This window comes from Microtus pennsylvanicus, chromosome 7 (assembly GCF_037038515.1).
Source record: "Microtus pennsylvanicus isolate mMicPen1 chromosome 7, mMicPen1.hap1, whole genome shotgun sequence".
In the NCBI taxonomy this organism is placed as follows: domain Eukaryota; kingdom Metazoa; phylum Chordata; class Mammalia; order Rodentia; family Cricetidae; genus Microtus; species Microtus pennsylvanicus.
The window spans coordinates 120,399,080-120,406,726 of record NC_134585.1 but is presented as its reverse complement, the minus strand read 5'-3'; the positions used below and the strand labels follow the sequence as shown (position 1 = coordinate 120,406,726).

Genomic DNA, 7,647 nt, shown 5'->3' with positions numbered 1-7,647 from the left:
GAGGCTTTATCTAAATACATTCTAGACATTTCTCCTTATACCCACAGATATGTGTAGCTCTCATCCCTCATCAAGGAAACTTCTCTTTGCAACAGATGGCGATCAATACAGAAAACTACAACCAATCAAAACTCAGAGTTGTGGAGCCCAGTCCTAACTCAAACTTCTACAACACAACTACACCTAAGGTTCAGGGGCCATTACAGAAGGGGTGGAGAGACTGTAAGGGTCAGAGAAACAGAAGCTTGCTGTGAGGCTATGTCTCCTGTACCTATGAAGTCTCATTAAATTGACTGCCTAAATAAGACCCAAATGAGGAAAACACCAATATATATCAACATGGAATGGGGAAAGTCATGAGGATCCAGACTAACAAAGAGCTACAGGCAACTAAGGAATCCTGAGAGCTGGGAAGAGCAACCCCATACCACATACCACATGGTCAACCCTTAAAACATACATACAAGAAACATTTAAACGGAACAAGTCTGTTGTGTTTATGTGTTTAGGAATGCACCCCCCTCATACATATCCATTAAATTAAAGAAAAATTAATTTAAATAAAACAAAATTAAATTAAAGAAAAAGAGGTTATAAAAACAGACTCTGTGGGTTTAAAACAAAGGGGACTTAAAGATGTGTGGGCAGATGAAGGGGGAGTGGGTCTGGGATTGTGTGAGGGTTAATATGATAAAATTCTTGTAGAAAATTGTCAAAGAATCAATGAAAACTTTTTTGAACAGAGCAGTAACTCTGTGGTCCCACGGCTCATGCGGGCTCAGACAGGCTTAAGGACCTTAAGTCCTCACAATAGGAGAAGCTATTGCATGGTTTCCCTCAACATTCCATTTCCTGCGCCCATCCTGCTGCAGCCTCAGGGTCTGGACCAGCAGTAGAGTCAGGTGCCATCCCATGCTCTGTAAGGTGTCACCTGACTGTTAGTCCTGTCACCTGGCAGCAGCAGCTGATGCCCTGTGGCTGAGAACAGCGGCCCCACCCCCAGCTAAGTAAGGTCAGAGTGGCAAACAGCAACATGTCGTTTCTGTCTTCAATTAGTTTATAATGGAAATGCAAGTGCAAGCACACACACTTTAGGATGATTTAGTAGTGCACTCTATGATATACCTATATAGAATTGTTTTCCAGTCCTACTCAGATACTATTGACAAATATTTAAGACTTGTGTGATTATATGTGTATGTATAGGATTAAATTATGCCACTATCAACTTTATATGTGATATGTGTAAAGTAGTTTTAGGTGCATATATATATATATGTGTGTGTGTGTGTGTGTATATATATATATATATATATATATATATATAATCTCACATAGTTACCCTTTTCTTGAGTAGTAAGAACATGCAAGGCCTACTACTCTCTTTGTAATTACAATACAGTTAATACAGTCACCATGTTATACATTAGATTTCCAAAACTGATTTATCTTGCATAACTGAAATATTTTTTACCTTTTAACCAATACCACCCCATTTCCCATATTTCACTGTTGCTACCTAGAAACGAAGTGATTGTTAAAATGTTGATTTTGTATTTTTACTGAATTCACTTATTTCCAGGTTTTATAATGGAATCTTAACCTCTGTTTAACTCCTTTAATGGAGTCTTAGCAGAGACACACAGTCGGTCTGACAGCCTGAACTCAGTCTCCTGAACTCGCAAGGTGTCGTGTCCCTCACAAGCTGTCCTCTGGCCTCCACACACATGTAGCGTGTGTGTACACACACAATATCAATAGACATGAGAGTAGGGATCCTTGTCTTACTCCTGGTCGAATAGAAATTTGGTTTTTGTCACTAGTCATGGTGAGACTGTCGCATGCTGTCTTTCCCATGCTGAGATGTATGCCTTCTATGTCTAATTTGTTGACAGATTTTTGTTGGTGGTGGTTTGGTTTGGTTTTTGAGTCACGGTTTCTCTGTGTAGCTCTGTAGACCAGACTGGCCTTGACCTCACAGAGATCTGTTTTCTTCTACCTGCCAAGTGCTGGGATTAAAAGTGTGTACCAATGCTGCCTGGCTTGTTGAGTTTTAAATAAAACAAAAGGATGCTGGATTTTTTTAGTTTTTTTTTTTAACATCTATTTTACTGAGATTATCATGTGATCTTTTATTTTGTTAATGTGGTATCAATCACATTTATTAACTTGAATATCCCTTACAACCCAGAGATCTTACTTGATTATAAACAGTGATCTTTTTAATGCTCTGTCAAATTTGATTTGCTATTATTTTGTTGAGAATTTTTATCTCTTTGCATCAGAAATATTGAATTATAATTTATTTTCCTACACTGTGCTTATTTGACTTCAGTATCAGTATAATGCTGACCTCATGAAGATGAATTTGAAATCTCTTCCCTTTTCTCAGACTTTTGGAAGACTTGGAATGAGAGAAGTGTCTCTTCTAAGTTGTCCTCAGAACGCCCCAAATGTGTGTGGTGTGCCCACTTTCCATACTAAATAGATATATAATGTAATTTAAATTTTTTGTTTGATAAAAGTTACCTGTGAAAAATACAGTTATTCTTTTTTTGTGCAATGGGAAAGGTTTTTATTCAGTTTCCTTGTTATTCAGGTTTTTGTTTCCTCATGATTGAGAGTTAGTAAATGTTTCTTCTGGGAATTCACCCTTTTCTTCTGCCCCAGGCATCTGTTGGCTTCTGGTCATTTGTAGCTACCTGATGGTCTTGTATGTCTGCAACGTGAGTTTTCAGATGTTCTTTTCTGTGTCCAAATTTATTTATTTAACTCTTTGCTCTTTTTAACTCAACTTTGCTAAATCTTTAGGTTTTTATTTTCATTTGTCTTTTCCAAAAAGCTCAGATTTTAATATTGTTGACTTTTCCTGTTTCTGTTTGATGTTGTTTGGATTGCTTTGTTCTGGTTTTTGTTTCTCCTTCTTTTCTGTTCTGATCTTTATCCTTCTTTTCACTGTAAACTCATTTGTTCCAACTTCCTAGTTCCTTGAGGTGTGGATTGATTTTGTTTATAAGCTCTGTCTCCCTTCCTTTCCTGTGGAGATCATTATTACATATTTCTTCCCAAGAACGGTTTCTGCTGCACTGGTGAAGCTTTGCTATGTTGCTTCCATCTTCATTTGTGACAGCTATTTTTTTTTTGGTTCCTCTTTGATTCATTGTGTGGGATTGTGATTCAATATCCATGTATTTCATAGACCTAATCTACATGGGAAGTAGAAAAAGACAAGATCTGAGTAAACTGGGAGCGTGGGGATCATGGGAGAGGGTTGAAGGGGAGAGGAGAGGCAGGGAGGGAAGCAGAGAAAAATGTAGAGCTCAATAAAATTCAAAAATAAAAGAATCCACGTATTTTTGAATTTTCAGTTTTCCTTCTGTTATTGATTTCCAGTTTCATACCATGTAGCAGAGATGGGGGAAGATATTTGATATCATTTCAGTTTTCTTAACTCGAAGGTGACTTGTGATCGAACATATGATCTATGGTGGAGAATGTTTCATGAATACTTAAGAAAAATTAATATAGTCTGCTTCTGTTTGATGGAATGTTGTATGTGTGTGTGAGTGTGTGTTAAGCTCACCTTGCCTTTGTCATTCTTTATTTTTTTATCTCATCAATCTTTTTGTTATCAAAAATGATATGCTACTTTACATGTATATAGATGCTTTGGTATTGAATATATACATAATTATTATTTCTTCTTAGTTTATTGATCTGTTTATTTTTATAATAATGACCTACTTTGTCTCTTGTGGAAATTTTTGATATAAAACCTATTTTAGGTGATATAAGTATCTCTCTTTTGGTTACTATTTGCGTGGGATATCCTTGTACACCTTTTGCTTTAGCCTGTGTACATCCTCAAACCTAAAGAGAGTCCATCCCTTATTGATAGCTCATAGTTTTATCCATTCAGGGACTCTGCTGATTATAGAATTTAATCCATTTACATTTAAGGCAATACATTTATCAGGATTTACACTTGCTGATTGGTGTTTCTAGCCATGCTTGGTCGAGCTCTTGCTGCTGCTCTTGTTACCTGCTTTTGTGATTTCATAAATATTTGTTTCTTTGATGCTTATAGTCTTGTTTTGACTCCTTTCATTTTATCTTTTTAAATCTACTATGGATTCTTTTTCTGTAATGAGGCTTATTTAAAACATTTTCTAGGGGCTGAAGGGATGACTCCGCAGTTAATCTTCCAGAGGATTCTATTTGTAGCACTCCCATGGTGGCTCACAACATCTGCAACTCCAGTTCCATTACCCTCTTGTGGCTTCATGGGCTTCTCATGCTCATGTGTACAGCCATGCAGACAGACAAAACATCCATATACAGAAAAATGAATAAAATAAATAAACATTTTTTTAAAAAATCAAATAAACATCAGTTAGACACTAACACCTTCAAAGTACATAATTTTGTACAAGGAAAAGATTTAGCACAAGTTGTTCTAAATCTGAAGTAAGTGATGGTGCCCCTCTTTCTGGTGGTACTCAGGTAGAGCCAATTCCTAATTCCCAGCACTAAACAAAGCTGCAGAATTCTCTGCCTGATACTTTGAGAAATCATGAAGAAAATTCAACAACAAAGCAAGACTCTTCTCATGCAGAAATGGTTAGGTGGCTTTGCCCCCATCTGCACAAATAATCACAGGAGATGCGATGGCCACATCACCTGGGTGCTTCCAGGTGATCAGAAAAGAATGTCTGCTACTGAGGTCTAACTGGTAGAGTGGCTGACTAGACATTACACTGATGCTTTCTTTTATCTCTGCCACTACTTCATTAATACCATATTCTTGTAATGCCTGCTTCTTGGCTATGTCTTGTAATTTGCATAATCCTCACAGAATCCACGTTCTTGGCAGGAAGATAAAAGAGCTGTTTTCCCCTTGTAATTAAGTCTTAGTCACCCACAAGCTATGATTTTAATTATTCAGAAATCTTTCCTTAAACTCCAATTTCTATTGCTAAACATTTTCTCACTTTGAACCCCAGCATTCATTGGAATATTGTCTTCTGAAACAGGTGTTTCATGGTATAACTGCCCTTCCATTCCTTCAGCTCCTGCCTCTTCACCGTTTTTTCCACCACAGACTGATGCCTTCTTTCCTGTGGCAGTTGTCTTAACTTATTGCTCTTGGTGGGCTTTCTGTAATTCTCAGGGGTTCTGCAGCGTTCATATCATCGAGTACTCTGCTCATTGCCATTTGTATTCCAACTGTTGCAGTGTATGAAGTAAATAAATGTTAAAATATTTTTTAATTTCTTGTAGGAAAGGTTTGAAGTGAGTCTTTGTGAAGTCTTTACCACTCTGTCTTTCAGATGTGGAACACGGGTCAAGCATAACGTTCTTGTTTAGCAATTTTTTTCTTGCCCACTCTCTCTGGGGCTACAAGCACCTGCTGAGAAACCTGCTGGCAGTCTGTCTGTTGAAATTTCAGGTCAGGCACTGCCTTCTTTAGCCCAGGAGCTCCTTTTGTTTCTGTATTGCTTTCCTGGTGGTTTGTGCTCAGTGGCCAGTTTTTGTTTTGTTTTGTTTTGTTTTGTTTTGGATGAGCTTTCCCCTCCCACAGGACAAAACCTTTGTTGCTAGCCAGGCATGGTAGCACGTGCCTTTAATTCCAGCACTAGGGAGGCAAAAGTAAGCAGATCTCTGTGAGTTTGAGGCCAACCTGGTCTACAAAGCAAGTCCAGGACAGCCAGGGCTGTTACACAGAAAAACCCTGTCTCAAACAAAAACAAAAACAAAAACAAAACAAAACAAAAAAACCAACCAAACAACAATTCCTTTGTTGCTGGACATAAAACATCCATCAGAAAGGTCTGGCCAGTGGCCTGTTTTGGGCAGAAATCTTGGGTGCAGCAGCCTGGGGCCACCAGTCCACAGCTACTATCACACTGCCTGTAGGAGTAGATCTGTGAGGAGTAAGTACTTGGGGATAAGTTCTTGTGTAGAGCTGAGTGCCTGGGATGGACAGGGGCCTGGCTTTTACCATGTCAGCACAGTTTGATCCTGGAAACCTAGGCAACAAAAGAATGAAGTAAAGACAAACACCGTGAAACAAAACAGGAGCCACATTATCTGTTACAGAGTCTCCACACCTTACAGGAATAAGTTTCTGTTTCCTGAGCCTAATCTATCCTGCAAACCACGTTTTTCAACCTACGCTGAACTTGTGACCCCATGATATATACCTATCCCTTTGCCTTACTAAACTTCTGAACCTGTGATATATGATTGCCCTTTTGCCTTGTGAAAATGCGTCTTCCCAGACACCTTGATGACTCCCTTTCCACAGGACGGATTCTTGCGCTTATCTACCCCACAGATAGATAAGCACAGTCCTATGTCCCTCCCTTTTCTGTCCAGTTGCTAACAGTCAATTATCTTGACAGTTGTTTTCTATCAACCCTAACCCTTTCTCGTAAAAGGGACCTCAAATGCCAGTGAGAGGCTATTCTCTGAAACCCTGACTTAGGAGGAGGCCGTCATCTGGCCAGTCCTTGAGTATTCTAAACACAGCTTGCTTTAATCAGACAGATTAAAAGATCTTTTCAAGATCTTTTCCATGGGCCGAATAACACAGAAAAGCTGGGATCAGGTGGGCTGTGCTCACTCTGATGGAGATGCATGAACTATTGCAACAACCAGAACCTTAGCACAGTCACTACATAGAACAGGGGGTAGGGTTAGTTATCCTAGGAGGTCTCTGTAGGGAAGCAGTCTAGGTTACAGTCATCCAGGAGGAGGAAGATGTAGTTTCTAGCTTTTGCACATCTGCCAACATTCCCATTGAGACAAGAGGGAGGTTTTGCCAATTCCGAGCCTGACCAATATGGGATGACTTTGCAATGGGTCCTTGACGTGGCTGTGTCCACGTCAGCAACGTAAGTTCATCTAAGGCTCCCTTGGTTCCCCACAGGCTTGAGGGAGTAGAATAAGACCCTGGATACACAGACCTCCAAATGCTGTTGGTCAAACGGGAACAGCCACATGCCCCTGTGTGTGGCTGGTCTGGGCTTCCTCAGGAGTAGTGATAGACAGAGCCCCCATTTGCTCCAGAGTCCGTAGGTGCATACTGACTCTTTGGGAGGGGAAAGCTCATCCAAAAAACAAACAAAAAACAAACAAACAACAAAACAAAAAAAATACTGGCCACTGAGCACAAACCACCAGGAAAGCAATACAGGAACAAAAGGAGCTCCTGGGCTAAATAAGGCAGTGCCTGACCTGAAATGTCAACAGGCAGGTTTCTCAGCAGGTGCTTGTAGCCCCAGAGAGAGTGGGCAAGAAAAAAAAAAAAAGCTAAGCAAGAGCATTATGCTTGACCAGTGTTTCACACCGGAAGACAGAGTGGTGAAGACTTCACAAAGACACCAAAGCTGAGGGAGTCCACCACTTCAAACCTTTCCTACAAGAAATTAAAAAATATTTTAACATTTATTTATTTCATACACTGCAACAGTTGGAATACAAATGGCAATGAGCAGAGTACTCGATGATATGAACGCTGCAGAGCCCCTGAGAATTACAGAAAGCCCAAGAGCAGTAAATTAAGACAACTGCCACAGGAAAGAAGGCATCGGTCTGTGATGGAAAAAACGGTGAAGAGGCAGGAGCGGAAGCAGTGGAAGGGCA

The 7,647-nt window shown here is 39.7% G+C and overlaps 1 pseudogene; it reads right to left on the bottom strand.

Annotated features, from left to right (window-relative positions):
• Nucleotides 1-4,456: 4,456 nt before the first annotated feature.
• LOC142854091 (mortality factor 4-like protein 1 pseudogene) lies at nt 4,457-5,010 on the bottom strand (annotated as a pseudogene).
• Nucleotides 5,011-7,647: the final 2,637 nt, after the last annotated feature.